This window comes from Parus major, chromosome 20 (assembly GCF_001522545.3).
Source record: "Parus major isolate Abel chromosome 20, Parus_major1.1, whole genome shotgun sequence".
Taxonomy (NCBI): domain Eukaryota; kingdom Metazoa; phylum Chordata; class Aves; order Passeriformes; family Paridae; genus Parus; species Parus major.
The window spans coordinates 13,044,673-13,067,949 of NC_031788.1; the positions used below are offsets into that span (position 1 = coordinate 13,044,673).

Genomic DNA, 23,277 nt, shown 5'->3' on the forward strand with positions numbered 1-23,277 from the left:
TAAAAAAGCAAAGTGATAGAACATAATTCTCTGTCCCAAATAACCCAGCAAAAGGGTTTTTAATTCTACACATCCTGCTCTCACCTAGCAAGACACTTTTGCAATAATTATCTTTTATAGTTTAATTAAATCATCGCCATACAGCTGATTTCTCAAAGCAAAAATAAAGCTGTGTTCTATTCCAACACTCTTGATTCTCATTTTCTTGGGTTTTTAATTTTCCTAGTGGTTTTTTTTTGTTTGTTTGGGTTTTTTTGTGACAATCTTTAAAGAAAAAAGTGTTTTAAGCAGAGGATTTGGTAGCAGCCGAGTTAATTAAGTGCATTAGCTATGCTTTGGGAAAGGGTGACTGATGTAATGCTGCTTTGCATCCTCAGTTTTGTCTGTAAAATAACTGCAAAACTCATTTTACCTGGAGCTTTTGGGCAATCCCTCACTTGCTGGGGACAGAGACAACCCTCACCAGCGTGTGTTGCTGCTACTTAATGACATTAATATAGAAAAATGAGTTTTCTGGGGATTTTCTGGCCCTGATTTCTTGGGATCCAGTAGGGAAATACCTTGGACAGAGGCTTGCCAGAAGGGTGATGTTCCTGGGCAAATCTGGAGTTGCAATTCAATTATTTCTGTCGAAGATGTGTGCTCAGGAGTGACTTTGAGCTGAGGTTTGGGTCACTTTGGGCTGGTGGGGGTCCTCCTCTCCTGGTTCCTTTCAGTATTCCTTCAATATTAGTGTGTCTTAAGAAAAACTAACAATTGGGATGAGGTTTTTCAGAGCTGTGTTAAAAAATCTGAAGCTTTTTGTAGCAATACCTTTGTGTGTATATATAGCATTACCAGGGTGATCCATTTATTAAAAATATCCATTTTTAGGGTGGGCTGAGAGCTTGCATCCCAGAAATCAATGCTCAGCTGGAAGTATGTCATTCTATTGGAACACTGAGTGTTTGACAATACATTTCATGCCTCATTTCCTGCCACTTTTGGGCTCCAATAAACACAAAAAGCAAATTCCTTTTTTTTTTTCCTGTGGAAAAAGCCCTGTAGTTTGTTCCCTCTAGGACATCAGTGGTTAAATAGATTTCTGTAAGGACATATTCTGTTCACACTATAATCTGTTGTGACACTAAATCTTAATCCTTCTTCAAATTTCTATTGTTTTTGTACGAAAAGATTATTTCTAAAATATTTTATATCTCACATTCATTTTCTTGGCTAAGAATTAATTGCATAAGCAGTGGGTATCTGACCACTATTAAGTCTTCTATCGTAACCCAAAATTAAGAATTTAATGTGGATTATTCATAACATCTATCCAGTTAATTCAAAGTAATTTTTCTTTGCACTGGGCAGAATTTACACTTTGTTGAGATGAGCTTTACCTCCTCAGGAGATATTGAGAAGTCAACCTGGGCTGTCCTAAAGGCTTTGGGGCACCCGTGGCTGGGCTGTGCTGATGGTTTGGGGTACCCTGGGGTGTCCATGGGATTGGTCCTGCTCTTTCCCAGCCTGGGGAAAGGGGGAGAATGAATTTGGGAGCAGCTGGGCCCCAGGAGCAGCAAATGAAGGTGTGGATCTGGTGCTGACATCAAGAGCTGGAGAGTTCTGCTCTTGCAGCTCTTCCCACAAACTCCTCGAGCGAGGAGTCGCAGTGGAAGGTGGAGAGAGGGGAATCCACCCCATATCTCAGGGCCCTTTTATTTTAACCGAGCTCAGCAGGTGCTGCTGGGGTCAGCTGCAGCCAGAAGGGGCTCCTGGAGAGCCCTGGAAGCTGGGGTGACTCCTGGAGAGCCCTGGAAGCTGGGGTGGTGGCTCCTGGAGAGCCCTGGAAGCTGGGCTGGTGTCTCCTGGAGAGCCCTGGAAGCTGGGCTGGTGGCTCCTGGGGAGCCCTGGAACCTGGGGTGGCTCCTGGAGAGCCCTGGAAGCTGGGCTGGTGGCTCCTGGAGAGCCCTGGAAGCTGGGCTGGTGGCTCCTGGGGAGCCCTGGAACCTGGGGTGACTCCTGGGGAGCCCTGGAAGCTGGGCTGGTGTCTCCTGGGGCGCCCTGGAAGCTGGGCTGGTGGCTCCTGGAGAGCCCTGGAAGCTGGGCTGGTGTCTCCTGGAGAGCCCTGGAAGCTGGGGTGACTCCTGGAGAGCCCTGGAAGCTGGGCTGGTGTCTCCTGGAGAGCCCTGGAAGCTGGGCTGGTGGCTCCTGGAGAGCCCTGGAACCTGGGGTGACTCATGGGGAGCCCTGGAAGCTGGGGTGGCTCCTGGAGAGCCCTGGAAGCTGGGCTGGTGGCTCCTGGTGGCTGCTCCTCCTCAGGGACACCTGGGGACTCTGCTCCAGGCAGGGGAACACGGAGTGCCCGGGGCATCTCAGCCCGGGTGAGGAGCCAGGGCCCCTCTGGAGAGCCTTGGCAGGGCTTCATTATCCTCAGAGAGGAGAAAAGCTGTCCTGCATCCATCCAGAAGCTCTGTCTGTGTGTCTGTCTGTGTCTGTCCGTGTGAGCCCAGCCTCCTGCAGCTCTGTGGGAGCTCAGGGCTGCTGTTTGGGGATGGATCCATCCCAGCACAGACCAGGAGCAGAGGAATCCACCTGGCAGCTCCAGGGAGGGGCTGTGGGAGAGCAGGAACTGGGAATGAGCGTGGGATGCCCTCAGCTGTGAGGGAAGATGGATCCTGGGCACAGCCAGGAGCTCTTGGATGCTCAGGCTGGACCTCAGTGCTGCCCTGGAGGGGTCGTGGACCGCTGAGAACCCCTGTCCATGTCCTTCAACCCTCAGCAAAGGGTGAATTTTATTTCCCCTCTCATTCAGATGATTTCACTCAGCCCCAGACTAAGAATTAAGTTAATTGGCAAGGCAGGATGGGTTGCAGTGTCGTACCTCCAATATTTTGAAAGCGAGCCTTCAGCCTGTCATTCCATGGGACTTGGGAAATCTCTGAAAAATCAGTTTGAAGTGGGCTGTAAGGAAAGGCAGAACTCCCTTTGCAGAGAAGAAATAACTACACAAGACGCAGAAATCTTCGCTTAAAGCACAAATTTCCTTTCTTTTTTTTCCCTTTTTTTTAAACATAAATGCAAGCTGGGATAAAGCACCTAGCTAAGCAAAAAAGGACCTCTTGGAGTCAGATATTTGTGAATAAAGTGTCGGCTGGAGCAGGGTAATACAAATGATATACAGTCACTTTGTAGTGGTTGGCTCTTTAATTGAGCAGACTGATGTGTTGGGAGCATAATGGATCTTGGGAGCAGCCTGGCAATGAGGTGCTGTTATTTTGCTTCTCAAAGGCACCCATTTGAAGTGCAGGTGAGCACAAACCATTTAAGAAATAATTGGTCTGACCCAGGGCTGGAGTAGCCGTTTTGGCAGCAGGAGAGGAGCTTTTACTCCTCTGACAGAAGACAATGAGAACACGGTGTTTGCTCTGAAAAATAACCCAGCAAAAGGGAAAGGAAAAATCCACAGAAGGAGCTCTGTCCTTTTTGGTTCTTCTGCAGGTCCTTCTGCTTCATTAGCCAAATTTCAGTGCCTTTCTGTCTTTCCTGACTGTTCTTTAAAAACAACAGTTCCATTTATCATTTCCAGCCCTGCCCAGCAGCTTCCCAGTTCGCCTTGTTGCAGTTCCCTTCTCCTCAAGTCCTTTTGCAAGCATACAACTCATTTAATTCCACATTTTGGCTTTTCTGTGCCACCCTTCCCTTCAATAAAACAGCCAGTGTTTACTTTAAATACCATAAAACTATTTTCCCACTTAAAAAAATGATATTGTGTGCTTCCCAGGGTGGGGAAAAAAAGAGATTTTTGAAGAGCAGACAGCCACTGTTGATGCTTTAAAATCCAGAGGTCAGATCCAAGTGGATAAATTTGGCACCACAAAATTATTTATTTATTTATACCACATTTATATATATTTATTGATACCACAATTTATTTATTATTATATATATATTATTTATTATTTATTATTTTATATATATATATATTTATACCACAAATTTATTATTTATTTTTTGGTGTGGCCAAAATCTGCTGCCCCAAAATGTGTGCAAGGGGAAATCCTTCTTTTTCCTCCTCTCCTGAGGAGCTGCACTTGCCACAGGAGCTATTCCCATTTCCTCTGCTCCTGCTTCTGTTAGAGGCTGCTTTGAATAGGGAGCTGTCATCATTCGGATTCTTTCAATGTTTTGTATTAATCTAAAAGCAGCACCAAGGTGTGGGATTTCAAATCCTTTCACTCACATTTTTTAGGATGCTGTAATAAAGAGTTGCTTCATAACATGTTCAAGGTCTATTAAATAAATGCACTGAAGAATTCCTGTTCCCTCTGAAATGGGCTTGTCAAGCTAATCTAATTTCAGTGTCTGCACATGGAAGGTGTGCTATTTTCTCCTTTCAGTGATTTCAAAAATTAATAATTAAAGTTTCCTATTTTTACTTAATAATCAGTGCAAATTACTGCACTTTTCTGCCTTTGTGTTTTATAATATTATGGTAATTATTGCTGTGTGTACCTGGATGCATAACATGCTGCAAACATTTTTATCAAATCATTGGGAAGAAATTGCTGAGCCAGTACAACTCCAGGCTGGAGAACTCCACAGGCCCAAATTTCCAGATAAATCCTGTTTTATTGTAGGGGTGCCAGCCCTGCCCATGGCTTAATCTTGGCAAATAATCCAGACATCTCTTTATTGTGTTATGGAAAAGGATTTTTTTTATGGCTTCAGGGATTCTGAGCTTCCTAATTTCCAAAATTTGCTTCCTTCTTGTGTTGTTTGACAGAAGTGGGGTTTGTGTGCAGCCTGCTCCATGAGGGCACTCAGCACCTCTGAGAAGTCTCAGCAAATCCCAGGTTTGTCCCTCCTCTAGGTGTGATAATCCAATTTATCTGAGGTAGGAATCTTGCACTACGCATTTGGATTTTATTTACTCACTCACCTCTGAGAAAACAGAACATCAAAGCTGTTTTTTCCCCTCTTGTGAGAGAATTCTCATGGATGGATGCTCTGCCTTCCCTCTTCTCAAATTTGGGGGTTGCTGATACGTGTACCTTTTCAAAACAAATAAATTCTGCCTCTTTAGAAGATCCCACGCTTCATTTCCTTAATTCCTGGGGAAGGTAGGACAGTTACATAACGCTCACTGCTGAGGCTTCAGTGGAGAGGAGGGGTCAGTGAGAAAGCATTTACCAATAAAAACATCTTCTCTTCCTCTACAAAACCTGCTGGGATTTGTGCTCATATTTTAGCCTTTGCTTTGGGTTACAGAGCCACCCTTCCTACAGGTGAACAATGCCCAACATTCAGGATTATTTACAATTATTATAATGCACCAATAGCAGTGACTAATGACAGCCTTTAAGTCCATTTTAAGTATTTTTTTCCCCCCAAAAAAAGTTTGTGCACCTTCAAAAATGTCCTTATATTCCATAGGCTGTAAAATCCTAAAGCCTTAAAAAAACCACTCTAATTCCTATTCCATGGATAGGAAATATTATATGATGCTAATATTATGTGATTGTTTATATCCCAATAATATATTTATGATGAGTATATGCTGATATAAACATCAGTATCTTTTATATGCTCTTTTCTTAAAATTAACCAGTCAGGGAAGCCTGTGAAAACAAAAAGTATCAGCTCAGGTTGGTCAATTTGTGGGTATTGAGTGTGTGATCATTGCCTAGAAACTATTAACAAAATCCCCAGGAAAAACACATGTAAAGGGAAAAGGGGAATGGGCTGAAATGCAAACTTTGTGCCAAGGTGAGTGACATTTATTAAAATCAGCCCCAGTAATAGGATCAGGAATGCTGCAGCTGCCCTTTAGAAAACTTCCTGTGGAAATTGGGCCTGATTTGAGTTGCTGGAGATGAATAGTGAGGACTTAGAGGGGATTTAGCTCATGCTGACTGTGTTTCACAGTTTGAAATTAATTTTTTTGTTTATTTTTGGCCTCCTGATGTCTTGACCGATTTGGTACTTTGGTGCAGAGTTTGTTTGTTTTTTTTTGAAGGAAAAATGTAATTATCAGAGAAGATGGGTGAAACAAATCAGCTTCTGCCAAGATGCTCCAGTTCATTACTGAGAAATAATCACCCTGAATGTGTGTAGTTAGTGTATTTAGTGTGCTGCCCTACAGAGCTGATCAAAATATTTACAGGGTTTGCTGGAGTGAAACTTAGCCTGGGAATTTAGGGGGATTTCTTGGAGAAAAGTCTGGGAAAATCGTGGGCAAGCTTAGCCAGTCCCACGGTGCCTCTTGTATCTTTGTTCATGATAGCTGGGAATTGGTGAGAATTGAACAGCAATAAACTTTTTGTAGGAATATTTTTCTTATAAAAAAAACCCTCTATTTTTCCTATGGAAAGAAAAATAAATCTCAGTTGTTTAGGGGCTGCTGTTCTCTTTATGTTTCTCAGCCTTTTTATTTGGAGTTGGAAGGGATGTTAAGGTGCCCAGTGAATTTTTATAGGAGCGTTGCACTCGGTGTGAACAAAATCTGCTCCTGGAGAGATGAAAATACCTTGGGGAAAGGGCAGAAATCTCCAGGATGGTGTTTTAGTACATGTTGAGGCAAAAATATTTGTTTCAGTGGTTTAGGAAGAGTCTCAGTACAGCTACTCCATGAACACTTTTGTTTTAGGAAGTTTGAGCTTCCCCCTGTCTGAGGAAAATGAGGATTGAGTTGGGAGTGGGAGAGGGGAGTTTTGTGCCTCCTGAAATACCTGGAGATCCTGAGTGATGAACAAAGCTGAAAAATAGAAATTTCCTTCTTTCCTTTTCAGATCTGACTCTTCCCTCATGCTGGACTCCCCAAACTAGCAGCTGTCTTGAATTAGAGAGGAAAAAAAAGAGTAGGGGAATTATCAATAGCTAAAACTACCAAGGTGTAGTAGGGTTTAACTCTGTTCCCATAAAATTCGGAACAAACTTCTCCTGCAAGTGGCCTCAGTGGTGAGAGTTAAAAAATAATATTGAAAAATAAAATACTGGGCTCAACATACCAGGACTTTGGTAAAATCCTGTTTATTATTTTTAAAGGCTAAGTGCTTGTTGTAGCAGGCTGGGCCTGCTTGGTGTGCAGTGTTCTGCTGCAAAGGTGTTTTTCTCACAGGCTGATCAGTTTGGGAGGCCTGGATTCCAGGTGTTCCACAAATCTCAGGTTTATTTCTGTGCCTGGTTTTGTGTCCAAGTTCTTGGCTATCTGGCCAATTCACGTGCAAGCAGAAATGAAACAAATATTTTTGCAGAAAGGCAAATTGAGATCTGTCTAAATCTGTGTAAATAAGCACAGGAAACATCCCAGTGTCGTCCTCCCCTCTGAAAAACCCAGCCTTTCACACAAATATCTGATTTGCAAATCAGATGCGAGAGGGGCTCTTATTAACTAGTTAAATATCAAGGTTTGAATTTTCATAAAAGGGCAATTTCAAAGCTCATTTGTGTGTGTAATTATTGTGCTCGTGAGAGCAGCCCTGCTAAACGTGCACATAAATGTCATGTCAGGTTCCTAATGGGTCACGGACACGCTCCCTTCCCACGGCCCAGGGAAGGTGCAAAACAGGTCCAAAAATCCAGCAGAAAAGGGTTTTTCTTGAAGAAAAAAGCATCAAAGCTTTGTGTGCACACGGCCACGTTCTCAATATGGGCTCTAAAGAAACTGCATCAGTTTTTAAAACACACAAAATAAACCTTAAGAGTTCAATGCATCCTTTTCCAAACCTAGGGATTTGGCAAGGGCGCTCTGGTGAGGCTGCTGTCGCTTCCCCTCTCAAGAAGGTTTGGAGATACTTCTCATTCTCGTTCTTTTTCATGCTGGCATTTGTTTTTATCATCCAAAAAGCTGTGAAACACTTGAAATCTGAGGCTGCTGTTATCAGATAACACATATTAAGACTCTACATTGAAGAGTCTCCCACATGCTCCTTCTCAAACTGGAGATGAACATCACTGAAAGATTCTTGGGGTCACACTGGATGGGGCTTTGCAGACTGAGCTGAAAATATTTATCCTGTGCTGTGAAAAACTGGAGGAAATTCAGCCCAGAATTCCCTGGATGTGTTGCCAAAATGCAGCTGAGGTCAGGAGCAGCGAGAATTAAACAGGGTTTTTGGGGCTGTGTGTAAATCATCAGCTCTGGAGAGGTGATGCACTTGGTTCTAACGACGGAACCCGGGGAGGAGGAGGGAGGGAAGTTAAAATTGAAGGGTAAATGTACCTTTGTTAAAATTCAGGGTGACATCTTGTGGGCAGAGAGGCTGAAACTGCGCAGGTTTTGGAGGGTTTAAGCTGCCTTTGGTGGCTGGCAGGGAGGAGATTGGGGCTGCAGAGCCCCGAGATGTGCCGGCATCCTGTGATTTATGCCAGCCTTTCCCGGGGGCCAGCGGCCTCTCCCCAAAAGGAGGAGGTTTGGCTCTTGTGCCTGGTGGGAAGGAAGGAGCAGCGTGGGTGGGAGGACAGCAGGTGCCCTGTGCTGCAGGAGGGGACAGGCTCAGCAGAAGGCAGGACACAGAGCCGTGCCAGAGCCCGGCCTGCGCTGCAGAGGCTCAGGAGGAGCGGGCAGGAGGCCAGGCAATGAATAAAAACCCATACTGCTGTCCATATTGCTCCCCCCGGCACCCCCTGGGCTGGATTTTGTGTGTTTTGTGGAACCTACCTGTGGTCAAAGCCAATAATGATATTATGTTTGGGAGGGAGGCCCTCGAAAGCCATTCCGAGCCCGGAGTCCAGCGAAGCGAAATCTCGCTTTGATTCTTTGTTTAGTGGGGGATTCAAATCCCAACTTAATTTAATCTTTTGATTTATCCTGCAGGTACTGCCTGATTATATTCCAGGGCCACCAGTAATAGAAATGCAGGGATTTATTTATTAATTTATTTTTGCTCTGAGCGAGGGGAGCTTTGGCAAAAGCCGTCGTTGCTGTCGGTGGCGCGTCGCGGGTGAGGAGCAGCGCCCACGAGCTCGCAGTGCCCGCTGATTCACGTTAATTACCTGGGGTTACGCTGATTTTAGCTCTGCACTTCAGCTGAGGCACGGGGAGCAGGGCAGGACTGGGAAGTGAGCGGCCAGCCTGGCACCAGAGCTGCAACGTGGCCAGGATTGCACTGGGGAAGGGCAAGGAGGAGGCTGATAGAGCTCGGAGGATTCAGGAAATCACGGATAAATCACTTCCAGCTGCGTTTCTCAGGGGTTTTGTGTGTGCTTAAAGTGACTCTTGGTGGCATTAAAAGGCAGAACGCCCCTCAAAAGGTACGAGATGGAAAGGCAGGATTAACGTGCTGCCATTTCAGGGCTCCCCTTCACTGGAATATTTGGGCACCTCACATGTTGAGATGAATGGAATTCCCTCCCATACCTGGAACAACCTGGTTTGTCTGTCCTGAGGTCCTTGCAGGATGAGCCCAGTAAAACCAGACCCCAGTCAGACCCAGGGATTGTTGCTGTAGCAGGAACCTGCAGCATTCCAAACTCCCTGTGTGTTCTCACCTTTGTGTTCCAAGGCTGCAGGGGATTTTCTCGTTTGCCTCATGCTTCCCTATCTGGACCTTTAAAATATTAAATGCTTTTATTTAATTTTTCCTTTTGCTTTCCCAAACAAGATACTCTTCATTCCCTGTCCTTCAAAAAAAGAAAGAAAAAAAAACCATAAGGCTAAAATTAAAATTTTTAAAATCATATTAAATCTTTAATATTCTCCTATGGATGACAATATAGCCAAGCAGACAAGGACAGCATGAAAATCTCGTGGCATGCCTGACAAACATAATGCATTTATATTAAATCTATTGTACAGTGAGAATTTGAAGACTGCAGTGATCAGAGGAAACCATGCAATTGGATTAATAGATAATTTAGGCTGTAATCCAACAAAGCAGTTAAGCATGTGCTTACTTTTAAGCGTGCACAGCATTACTTGATGTTAGCTGAGGTAAAACGAGCTTAAAACTAAGCACGTCCTAAATGTGTTTGTCTGGCTGAGTCAGTGATCTGGACAAGGAAGGGTTTGGAAGCTGGAAATCCACAGAGGAGTAAAGAGTGTCCATTTTTCCTGTAATCCCTGAAACACCCCCAGCTCGAGTTTCAAAGCAGAACATTTTTATAGGGGGTTAAAAAGCAGCTCTGGGCAGCTCCCAGTTATCTGCTTTACCTGCATTCCTGGTTAAAGTGAGTGCAGGATCCTTAGATAACCCTGGAAAACCTGCGGCTGCTGCTGTGAACTCCACGTGAAGATTGTCTCCTCAACAGGCAATAAATGGAGTTATCTGCCAGCAGAGGCTGGGGGGATTCGTGTGCTGGACAGAGAACGTGCTCTGGGAGACTCTGGCTCCAGATCTGGGTCTGAGAGAAGAAAACAACCTGAACTTGCTGGGTGACCTTAGATTGTCACCCAGACTCCTCTGCACCAGCCCCACCAGTTCTCTTGCTCCTGACGCTTTCCAGTATTTGTGGCCTTAATTGAGGGACATAACCAAACAAATTTATCATCGCAGCCCATAAAAACGACAGAATTCATATGGTAGCATTCTTCATTCTCTCCAATTTGTTTCCCTGAAATCCCTGCAGCAATTTATTTGCTGAATACGCGAGTTTTCCTCCTTATGAAAATTACAAATTGTTGTCAAGGTTAACGAGTTAATATTCTCATTCAATATTTATTTTATAGGGGGGGAGGGGGGGAAGGAAGAAGAGAGACTGTTCTTACACTTTCTTCCACGGCAAAGTCTGGTTTCTTAATCAATATGACAAGGACACTGTCCTTTGGATAATACCCTGAATCATCGGGACTAAAAAATGAGCTTTATTAATCAACAGCCCCTGATTAATTATTATAAAGTGATGCTCATACATTTCTGTACATTTTAATAATTCCTGCAGAAGGCTAACAATGTCCCCAGTGATTTGAAGGCTTTGGGGTTTGAATTTTTCTAAGCAATGTCACAATAAATAGTCCAAGGGTACTACTTCTCGCTCACTAATCCAGTCTGTTTCAATCCAGCAAATGAGTAAAACCTTCTTTTTCCTATTTCCCATCTATAATTTATCATTTGCATACAGAGTAAGGAGCAGGAATCGGCAGTCTCATCAGTTTTCAAAATACCAAGGGACAACCGGGGTGATTTATAGCAGGCTGTATTATCTAGATCATATAACCCGAATATTTCTGTAAAAACAGACCCACGTAATCTCTCAATAAGTGTCTGGCTGGCAGATAAATGTGATGAAGGTCACTGGGCTGGAGAACTTAGTGCAGACCTGAGGAGCCATACGGCTTTTCCTTGCAAAGAAATATCCCATCCTGAAATATCTGATAAGAATCATCTCCACTAACAATTCCTGGTGCTGGAGATCCCCCTTTTAAGGCTCTCTCAGCCACCAAAGGACACGGGCTGTGTTTGCTACCAGTGAGATGAAAAATATGCCACCTGTTCCTTCTGTTTTCAGGGCCCTTCTGAAGACATAACCCTGCTGAAAGGAACAGATGCATTCCCTTAGGAAGTGATCCAGCCCCAAACTGTGTCTGACGAGGTGAGCACAGCTGGGGAACGTTTGTGTTTGGGCTCCAAGGGGCAGCGTTGTTCCCCAGCCACAGGGCGAGTGCTCACACGGGCGTGTGGCAGGTTTAATGACAATTAGTGTTAATTTATTGAAATTGTGGAAGTTTTAGAATGGCCAGGCTCATCCAGCACTGGTTCTGAGCTGTTTATTCTTGATATCAGACGTGTCCCAGCTTTCTGTTCCTGTGAAATGTGCCCAGCTCTGAGTGCTCAAAGGATGCACCGTGTCTGTGATAAATGACATCAGGCCTCCAAAGGCAGCAGCCTCTTGTGTCTGTGTTTTAAAATAACGTGTTTGCGTTGTCAAAAAACTCAGTGGCCTTTTCCCAACCTTCCTGCAAGGAATGTTTTAATTACCCATCCGGGCACTGGTCCCTCCAAAGGCAGGTCCCAGGAATTTTTCACAGGGAGATGTTACAATCTGTGCACCGGTAACCCACAGGTGATCGGGGTTTAGCTTCTTGATTTCTGCTTTCATTCCAGGATGCCAATAACGACTTCTCTCTTCATTTTATTAATTTGAACCACTGGACAAAATGTCACTGCTGTAGGCTGCTCCTGCATTTTGCCCTCCAGAAACGCGGGTTCTGATCACAGATAACGAAAATGAGATTAGGATGTTAGCTTTCTCAAGAGATAACAGCAGTCTAGGTCATAAAACTACCATATGGCAGATTTGGCAGTCTTTCCAGAGGTCCATGGTTTAATTATCACAAAGACAGATTCAGCTCCCCACTTGCAAATGCCTGGGTCCTCCTGTGGCAAGGGCTGGCGATGCAATTAAAGGGAGAGCGGTATTTGCTTGGCTGCAGCAGCAATGACCTTACTGTGGCCAGCACTGTCACTTCCTAACATTTCACTCATGATTAAGTTTATCATTTCAAACAAACAACATAAAATGTCAGGTCTCTGGTCTGTTTAACATGCGGGAGGAGGGGTGGCGAGGGTAGAGAAGCATAAACCAGGACTGAGCCAAGCTGGAGAGCTTTTGCTCTGAAAAGAAATTCAAAGTTGACAACTACATCAGAGGAGAGGGATATCTCTGCAGGCAGAGTTTGCTGTTCTGGGCAAGTCTTTTTGTTTCTTGCATCAAATGCTTTGGTGTTGCCTGTGTTTGCAGCCCTTTTTTACCTGTCTGTATTTCCACCCTCAGTCCCACACACAGCCCCTGGTGTGTTCTGGTTTTCTGTTGTCCCCTGTGCTTCCCTGTGAGCACTGCTCCACAGTCACCATGGAGAGGAAGAGCTAATTGCAGGAAAAGCAGGATTTTATCTGATTTCGATGGCTTTGGGTTGGCTTGCTGTGAGTCTGCTCCCCACAGTGCCCTGGTCAGCACAGATAAGCAGCGTGAGGGTGATGTCCATCAACCCTGAATTAACTGGGGCTTTAAAATTGCCATTTCCCAGAGAAGTTTCTCCCTCTGCTGAGGATGGGCAGTGCAGTCACACACAGGAGCCCTGTGCTCATTAGTGAGAGCAAGGACAGGAAAATGAGTGTGGATGGGATTTTTGAACAAGCTGGGGGGAGTCGCTGCCCAGACCCAGGGAGATAAGTGTTCAACCCTGAGAGATGTCTGGAAATTGAGATGAAAATTGTCCTCATCAAACAGAGAATAACTTTTAACAAGTGTCCTCATATGGATCAACACTTCACTAAAAGCAAATTCATTGGAGTTCCTCATGTCCAGGAAACGCTGTTGGTATTGCAAGACTGAAGTCACAAGTTAATTTAACTCACTGGCCACTAAGAAAATACTTCCTGCAGTTGTTTTGTGTGCAGTTGTAACAATGAGAGATCCTTCTGGAACATCATCAGAGTGTGGGTTGGTCTCCAAGGTTTTGGAGAGGCTGACATCACTGAGAGGGAAGGATGCACACACCCCAGAATGTCTGCTTCTACTCAGGAGGACGAAGGTATTTCTGAAGCCAGGCCATTATTTAATGAGATCAGAAAATATTAAATGATAGGAAGTGATAATGGTTAAATATCTTGTGGGTGAGTTAAAATCTCACCCTGCCACACCTGCTGCTGGCCCTGTTCAGGCTGGGGTTGGATGAGCACCTCCAAGGCTGTTGTTATTTTTACCTTCTGCAGGATCTGAGTCCTGAGCTCTAGTGACAACTGCACTTTCCCCACGTCCTGGCTAATTTTATGCAAACCCTTGGAGACCGAGTTCAGTTCATAGGCATGTTCATGTCCAATTAAAAAGTAATAGATCTGAAGCACATATAACAAATCAAAAGAATGGAATACTGTCAAAGCCAAGAATTAAAATCCAGCCACACAGGCCACCAGGCTTCGTGAGACTATAAAAAATCATTTTTAATATATATTTAATTTCCGAATCTTTACAATGAACAAAACATATTGAAATCCACCCTCACTCTAGACGAGGCTATATAAAAATATCACTTTTCATTATTAGGGTTTTTTAATATTCAGGGGCTTCCTAAAGCTGGGATTTTAACAAATACAACAAATTGCATGAGACACCTGATTAGATTGAGAGTGAGCACCAAACAATGTGAGGTGTCAGTAAATTGTGTCTCACCTTTCTCTCAATTGCTGCTGAGGAGAGGGAGTTTTAGGGGCTGCAGAAGGGAGCTCCTGATTGTTCCTGGCTGTTCATTTGCAGGGATAAAATATGAAACATCAGCTGGCCAGAAACTCTGTGGAATTTTAATTAAGAACTCTGCTCTCAGTTATTTGTATTTTTAATGCACTGAGTTTTAAGAGATGTGTTCAGGCCAGGATGAATTAGGTGGGACATGAGGATAAAATCAAAAGATGGTTCCTATCAAATCCAAGCCTTCCATTTCTTTTTTCTTTCACCAAAGCACCTGTACAGCCAAAGTCACAATGCAGATGCGGCTCCTACAGCTGGAAATCTTCTCTCACCCCTATTTATAATGTCCCCAATTCTCTATTTCCTTGTCAAGTCAGCAAAGGCCAAAAAATTCATAAAAAATTTAGCGGCGAGCGAGATAGCATTACTGCTTTTAAGTAAAGGCTATGAAAGGAGCATGAGATCAGCATAAAAATAAATCAGGCTAAATTTAAACCTTTGGACACTAAAAACTAAAACTACTGGAATGTGGAGAGAAGATTTATTGATGTGGGGAACTGCATGGAGATACCCGTCAGCATGGGCCCAGCTTCCAAGGGGGGGAAGCAGAGGTGGAGTAGGGAAAACATGTTCTGTGTGAGGGCTGGAATAGAAACCCCACTGAGTTCTCCTGTGAATAACCCAGGATTTTCTGGTAAACACAAGGATAATCTGATTTTTGCCTTGGAACTCATGAATTGTTGTGTGTGGCCCCTCAGTTTATTCCAGTGGGGAGACAGCAGTGTTTAATTGCATAAATGAGATCAAGGAAATAAAGGAGAGGGTTCTGCCTGTGCAAGAGCTGTGAGATCTGCCGGGTATGGTCATGGGCAAGGACTTCTTGGAACAAATAAATGTCATTTTTCATCACTTGCCCATTGAAGCACGTGCTCAAACCAGCCCCAGTCCCGGTGACTTGCTTTGACTCTGGAAGCCTGAAAAGTTCTCATTTTTGTCCTGCTGCCCTCTGTGTGCTCTTGATGGGACACTTTTCCCCCTCATTAGAGTTGCTAATTGGCCGCAGCCTCTGTCTCTCACCTCGGGAGGACCCAGTGGCTGCAGGTGTTGGTGCAGGATTGGCCAAAGGAGTGCAAAACTCCCTGGAAGAGCCATTAATTGGGATGGAAAGGGGGGAGCGGGAGAGAATCACACTCAGCCTGGAAAGGTTTTCAATTCTTATGTGTCAGAATATCCTAATTCAAACCCAAGTGGGAATCCACCATTCTGGGGGATTCACACAGCTCCAGGTAAACAACTAATGAGCAGCCTGCCAGTTTCATTTTTATCAAGAGCCCTCAGAGATTCAACTGTGCCATTTCATAAAATATGCAGATGATAGTGGAGGGAGAATAGCAAAGGCTTTGAAAATGATTCACACAACCTAAAAATGATGTTGAAAAGGGAGGAATTAAATATTCACAAAGTGTGAGAAATTAAGGCATATTAACTGTTAGAATGTGGAAATGAAGTGACTAACATGCACAGAGCTGATGAGAACTAGATGATTACAGATCTGTCAAAAGTTTCTAATTCTGACACAGTGTGATGTCGAGGTGCTACTTGGCTGGTAAGGGCAAAAAATTAGGTATGGGACAAGTAATGCAAACCTGACAGATCAGAGTCAGAGGCGGGCAGACACCGCAGTGATTAACATTAGGCTCAGTCCTGGAGCAAGGGTGAGCTTTAAGCTTGCAAAATGAATACTAATTATGGTTACAAACAGAACACAAGGGGCTCAATTCATCAGCTCTAGGAGAGGTGGTGTAATGAGTTAGTCGAGGGAAAAAAAGTCACCTAGGGCCAAATTTGTCTCACTGCTGAGTTCTGGCTTACACCAGGGATGGATTTGACCCTTGGGATATGAGAGTTGGAAGTTTCGCTGTTCTGTAATTAATCAGGGGTTTATCTGGTGTTGCAGTTTTGATGGAGTGGAGGAAAGGTTGCTGGCAGATGGATTCATGCAGGGGTGGTGCAAAAGAATAATAATTTTAAAAAGAAGCTCAGAGTGTCCACAGTAGGTGAAGTTATTTGTGTTGTTGTGGCAGGGCAGGGGCACCGTTCCACCTTTCTCCAGGGCAGTCCCACACCTGGGAGCGGTGCTGGGCCAGGGAGGGCTCAGGGCTGGGGGTTTCTCCTGGAGATCCCCTCTGGAAGCACTGTCTGTGTCCCCAGGTGCCGATCTCTGGGGCTGGAATCCCTCCAGCCTTGTGCCAGCACCACCTTCCCACCCCAGCTGTGCTCCCAGAGTGTTTGGAGCCCTTTTTGGCTTCCTGGGGAGCACTGGGCTGTCCTGCCCATTGGAAATGGATCAACTCCCAGTGAGGAGCTGGGTGTGATGGCTTTCCCTTGGCTTGCCCCTAAGAGCTGTAATTTGGGAGCTTGTTCAGCCACTGCTGCAGAGGTTTTGTGCCCTCCCTGGCTCCCGAGGGCTCTGGAGCAGCAGAAGTGAAACCTGTGCTCGGGGCTGTGCAGGAATCTCTCGGGGCTGATTAATATTTTCCCTTTTTTCATGGAGAAAGATCCCTGCAAATTCTCCCAGCCTGGGCTGCAGCACCACTGAGCTCAGCTGTCTGCTCACACCAACAGGGACCTGGAAATCCAGCGGGAGTTACACCCTGGAGTATCCTGGGAGTAGCTCCTCACTGCATTGCCGTGATGAGCACCGAGAGCACTCAAGAAATAAATATTATTTTGATGACAGCAGTATCAATAGCATCTCGATACCATCCAGAGACAAAAAGAACTTGAGATATTAAAAAAACAAAGTGATAGCTGCACATGGCAGAGAGAGGTGGCACCGTGGATGTGTTTTGCATCCCTGATTCCTTGGAGAGCCTGTCCTGTGCTCATAATCAAGAGACAAACATAAACTCAAAGGTCACAAAAAGACTGAGCTCGGTGAGGTGGATGTTCTGAATATATTAGGTATGTAAAGCAATATTGTGGCCCATCCAAACTAGAATTACTGGTAATTATTATATAATATGTAATGATGGGATTTAAATGGCTAACACATTTTCTCTGCTGAGATCATTTAGACATGATTCATATAAATGATTAAATTAATAGATCTTCCTCTTTTAAGACTGCTAGGCAGCTTAAACTAAATTTCTCAACAGAGACTGATCCCAGTGAAATAATATTAATAGAAAATGGAAGAAGAATTTCTGAGAAGTGGGTAAATATGTGATGGAATTTGAGGAAATTTCTGTGGATGTCTTTGCCGACCAAAATACTTCCCGGATTAAAATATTCTCTAGAAATAACCCATCAAGGACTTTGGAAGGTGAAAGAACAACAATCCTAACTTTCCTTGAAAGAAAAGAATGGTGAAATGTGCTGGAAGACGGGGACTTAAAGGATCACTGTCTACTTAGTTTAGGCTTAACCATTAGGCTTTTCATAACACTAAATGGTTTTACAAAACCTAATGGGAATAGAAATGTTTTTTCTTGTTCCTTTTCTGAATCAGATTCCAGTAGAAGTCCCCTCTCCCCCCACGTCCCCAGCAGAGCCCTCTGCAGTGCTGTGGGGTCACACAGGAGCCCAGTGCTCATCAGAGAGGGCAAGGACAGGAAAATGAGTGTGGATGGGATTTTTGAACAAGCTGGGGGGAATCACTGCCCAAACCCAGGGAGATGAGTGTTCAACCCCAAGAGATGTCTGGAAATTTTAGCTTGAAAGTGCCAACAGTGTGGCTGGATGGAGCTCTGAGCAGCCTGGGGTAGGGGAAGGTGGAATGGGATGAGGTTTAGGGTCCCTCCCAACCCAAAGCAGGCTGTGACCCCATGAGAGCCAGTCCTGAGCAATCAGGAGGAGTTCTGCCACCACCTCGATGCCTCTTCTCCCCCTCCCACCTCGTCCCTGATTCACAGCTCTCTGCTTCAGGTTGTGAGGCAGGACCTTTGCTCCTCAGGCTTTCTCTGGGGTTTTGGGTGCTTCAGTCACAGCCTGGGCTCCCCAGAGGCCCCACTGGAGAGGGGACACACAGTTCCATGGACATGGATTGGTTTTATTGCTGCTTGGGCATCAGCTGAGGGTCACCTGGAGCCACCAGAGCTCTCCTGCAGGATTGTCCTGGCCAGCTCATGCCCAGGGGGGAGGTGACACCTCCCAGGCTCAGATTTAGCCCCAGGCTCTCTCCACATCTGCTCACTTTGTTAGTCACAGGCAGGAAGGAGGGCCAGAGCTGTTTGCTGTGTGCCCAGGGCCCTGCAGGGACAGCCCTGGCAGCTCTCAGCTCCCTTCTTGCTCAGACTGAGCGTTTGATGGCTCGGCAGTGCCTTGGAGTACTCCAAGGAAGGCGTCATTTTTATTTTAGTGCAGCTCTGTAGCAGTGCTAGCACACCAGAGAGAATTTCACAAAGTCTTTGGGGTTTATTTAACATTGCTTGGGAAAGTGCATACGGTAATTTGGATAGTTGTGTCCCAGAGGGTTACCCAAGGGCTGCACACCAAGAGGTCTTGCTATTTTTGTTGTGAAATTCATCTTCGTTTCTCATCCTAAATATTCCCTTTTTCTGCTTAGAAGGTTAAAAATACCTGGAGCTGTGAGTCTGGCCTATTTACTACAGAATCCATGAGTCATGCACTACACTGGAGTCTGAAATATCACAGGGTATTATTCACTGGGAGCTCAGCAAAAGAATGGCAAAATCTGCCCTTCAAGGCTTGAGGCTCCAAATCCGAATGCTTTGGGGAGCTGCTCATCCAGCTCTCCCCTCCAGAATAAATGCAGAGGGAACAGAAGGCAGCTGCCAGGAGGCTCTGATGAGTTTAGCAAGCTTTATCTTGCTCTGGGCTGGAGAGGTCCCTTCCCAAGGAAACGCTGAGTGCTGCTGCTGCCATCAGAGCTCAGCCTGGCCCCAGCCCTGCTGCTGACATCAGGTGATTGTTTCTCCAGACCCCGACAGCTCCTGCTGCCTTTCCCCGGCCCTGGGGGACAGAAAACTCTGGTGGGAGGTCTCAGATGGCCTCGGTGGCTGTGGTGTTTGGGATGGGATGAGCAGACCTGACTGGAGGATGTGCTGATGGCTCAGCTCTGGAATCACACTGGAGTTTGGTGAATGCGGTTTGCCACTGCAGGAGGGACAGGAGCTCTCTGGAACTGGGCATTTGCAGCTGGATCAGTTGAAATTCCCCGTGGCTGAGGCTGGGTGTGATGGATGAAGCTGTTTCATACCTCATTATCCTTTTTCTCAGTAGCTAGCAGAGTTCTGAGACTTGGAAATCATTGCTCCTCGCACATTTACAGAGCAGAGCACAGAGAAACTTTGGGAAGAGTTTTAGCTGCACCTCCAGTGGTCCAGAGGGGCTCCAATGGTCTGAGAAAAACAATGAGCAAGTTCCTAACTCTGGAAACAGCTCCCACAAACAGCAGACACGTGGATGAATAAATCTGGGATTCAGCAGCTCCACTGGTAATGATCCCATGTGTAAAAAACCTTTCTCCTTTTTCTTCCTAGCTGGTCACCTCCCAGTGTGTTTGCCATGGAAGAAAATACCTGAGAATATCTGCTTTCAGGGAGATAAAAATCAGGTTTCTTTGAATAGTTACAACCTGGGTGCAGTTTTTAGACCTCCCTGAAAAATAATTCTATGGGCATGTGGCAAAACATAAGTTTTTCTGGGTAAGAAAAATAGTAAAATATAACTTTTTGACAATATTACATGGACAAAATATTTATGCTATTTTTTTCTTTTTAAAGTACAAACTTGGGCATTTGATGCAGCTCCTTTTACTAATATTTATTTCAGGTTGCAAGAGCTCTACTTGCACTGCTGTAAGTCAAAGGGGTAGCTCTCAGTTTCACAGAGGATTTTTGGCAGCTCTTTGTTAAATGACCTGGAATTCCCAGTTCCTGGTGGATGGGATGGGGCACAGCAGACACAGTGAGCAAACTGGTTTCTATTCTGGGCTTTGCCACCTACTTGCTGACCTGGGGTGATTCATACAAGTTCCCTGTGCCCTTTCATCCTCCTCTGGAAAATGAGGATATTGACATTTACATTTCTTTATAAAGTGCTTTTAGATCTATGGATGAAAAGTGCTAAGTAAACCAAAACTCTCAATTAAATTAATTGGAGAGAAGGAGCTGGGTCAGTGTTACAGCAGGGTTCATTTATACACCTCTTAATTTCCTTGGTCTCGTGTCTCCAACCCTATTTATAGCTGGAATTGCTGCTCTCTTCTTTTCACCTGGAGGGATCTCTCTGGGGTGGATTTATCCCTTTTCCTGCACAGCTGCAGGAGTTGGACTAAGGGCACCCAGTCCTGAGTTTTCTTGGTACAAAGCTCTTGTACAGCACCCTTAAAAAACATCATTTAAAAATCCAGGGAAGCAGCTCTGGCATTGCAGCAGATTTCACACTCAGAGAATAAATTATAAAGTTCACAGAGACAGAAGTGAATGTTTGGGTGGGAAGGAAAGAGTGCATGTTATTCTCTTCATGACCTTTCAAGGTCTAAATTGGATTATTGGTGTGCAAACCCACTTCCTACCGTGGTTCACGGAGTCATTGGGGATGGAAAAACCCTCCAGGATCCTCCAGCCCCAGCTGTGCCCCATCCCCAGCCTGTCCCCAGCCCAGAGCACTCAGTGCCACCTCCAGGAATTGCTGGGACACCTCCAGGGATGGGGATCCAAACCTCCCTGGGCAGTGCCAGGGCCTGAGCTCCCTTCCCATGAAAAGATTCTTCTCCAACTGCAGAATGAACTGCTACATCTGCAAAAAAATCCATATTTTAAGCTTCTTCCTGGCCCATATGGTTCTCCTGGTAATTCTCCACTAAAGGCCACCATTTGTGTGCCCCTGCTCCTGCAGGGAAACAGGGATTGGAAAAATCCTGTCATTCTCATCTTGTCATGGTTATTTTAATCACCTGAAGGTTGTTGTGTTCTTCTAGGAGATTTTTTTTGTTTATAGATATATTGTTTTTGCACGTCTCACTCCATAAGAGCAAGAAAACAGATTATGCAGAGAAGCTGGTTTTGTTTTGAGAATTTTGGGAACAGATGCAATCCGGGAGCTGTGATCCCTGCACAGCTCAGAGATCAGAAGTAATAAGAGGCCTCTGAATTATCTCTCTTCTGTTCACAAAGCTTGAACTTAATCTGCCAGGCTGCCTTAGAGCTGGAACTGTGGAGAATAAAACCCCAAATATCAGATCTGTGTGCACGGGGGAGTTGGACTTGGAGGAAAGTAGGGCAGGTACCCTTCAACCAGAGCTGGGCAGGTGCTCTCCAAAGGGTCTCAACACAGAGAAATGTTGGCTGTATTTTGAAGTATTTAACTAGAAGAAGAAGAAGATTTTAAAGTTAACTATTGAAATTAAAATATTTAGCCTGAATATTTAGATTTAAGCTATAAATTTGGGCTATCAAAAGGGTGCTTGCTGTTTTCCCAGTGTTCTCCTCATGATTTCCTGTCCTTCATAATTTCCTGTGTGGATGGATAAGTGTAGGCCTATCTTAGATATTTGGTGTTTCAGTTAAGAAATGTCCAAAGACAATCCTGAAAAAGATGATTAGTGCAGCACTGACTATTTTTTCCTGCTTTGAATCCTCCAGAGTTTTTAAAACAAACAGGAAACAGCCTGGGATATCGCTAATTTTATTTGTGTGTAAGATTTGATTGATGGGAAAGTAATTAAGGTTCACACCATTGGAATTGATGTGTTGATATTTAACCCTGGGTGCTTTTAGCACCAGTGTCTCCCAGCTGTGCTGGCAGGGGTGGGAGGGGGATGTCAGACAAACAGGGAGCAAATTTTGGGGCATGACCACGAAGAGTGAGACAACAGCCTTTGTGTTGCTGAAGACAATTAGGGCTGCAGGAAGGGGAAAAAAGAAAACCTAGTGCAGAAAAAGATTTAATTTAAATTATTTGAAATAGAATTAATTGGTCTTTGGGGCTCACAGGTTGTGCTGTATGGTTTCTTGTGCTGTCCCTCTGCTTTGCACGTGGGTCAGCTGGACGGTGGAAAGCTCAGGCAGGGAAGGCTGTCCCAAGAGATTTTTAGGTTAATAAGCCAAGAAGAACCAGTAAAAGTAAAAAAAAAAAAGGGAAAATGATAAATCCGAGAGAAAACTGAGTATGGAAGGCACAAGTCCCACATGGTGTGTCAGAGGCTCCTGTGTCACAGCAGGGATTTATTTACACCTCCCTGCCCAGGTCCTGCGGCGCTGGCAGCACAGCGCTGGGGTCCCTCCTCTCACACAGCCAGGCTGGGTCTAACCTGGGGAAATCTGTCACTGCTACCAGGTCAGACATGCCAGGGCACTGGGGATACCTCCAGAAAGGCCCTCAGGTTGTTCTCCAAGTGACAATGCTGCTGCAAGGGTGTGCCAAGCTGAATAAAAGCCAAAATAATTCAGCATCTGCCCAGTTCTCCATAAAACAGCATTTAACTTCTTCCAGGGCCTCAAGACCCTCACAGGCAGAACTTTCTCCCAGTGCCCAACCTCAGCCTGCTCTGTCAGTGTGAAGCCATCACCTCTTTTCCTGTCCCTGTGAATTGTCCCTGTTCCCCTCGTGGCTCCTGCCAGGGAGGAAAACCCAGTGTCGAGGTAGAGCATCACCTGCACTGCAGAGCTCCTCAGGGCCAGAGGACAGGGCAGGATCATTCTCTGCCTCCTGGACAAACCTGGTGACCTTATTTGTGGTGATGGTTTGTGCTGGTGACGTTTGAGAGTCCCCAGCTCTGAGCTTGTTCTCGTGGTTTGATGGGTCAGAAACTTCCTCTGCTCCTTTTGCCGCCCGAGTCCCCCTGGAAGTGTTGGTGCTGTCACCACTGAACATTTATTCCCCCCATCTCTGCTAGCAGGCAGAATCCATCTCAAAGGAAAACTTCAGCTGTTTAATTTTGTGTGGAAGAAGCCTCGTGTTGTTCTGTCAGTGCAACATATGCTGAGATTGTCTCTAAAAAGAAAGAACCGCTCAGGATTTTGTTACTTTTCTGTACTAAAACACACACCAGCAATTTCTTTACAATTGAGCTGCTGTGAGGATTTCTGCTTGGAAAACAGTATTAATTATCTCCCAGCTCTCAGGAGGGGCGGGAACCTTTTGGCTACACCCTCTGTAGAAATTGGTGTGGCTTCTGATGCCCTCAGCAGGATTCTCACAGCT

General features: G+C 45.1%; 1 long non-coding RNA gene across 1 annotated transcript in view; it reads left to right on the plus strand.

Annotated features, from left to right (window-relative positions):
- The window catches only part of LOC117245376, a 35,851-nt gene that overhangs the window by 4,577 nt on the left and 7,997 nt on the right, over nt 1-23,277 (plus strand). The window contains exon 2 of the long non-coding RNA XR_004500028.1: nt 11,428-11,511. This is a non-coding gene — a long non-coding RNA (uncharacterized LOC117245376). The remainder of the gene's footprint in view (nt 1-11,427; nt 11,512-23,277) is intronic.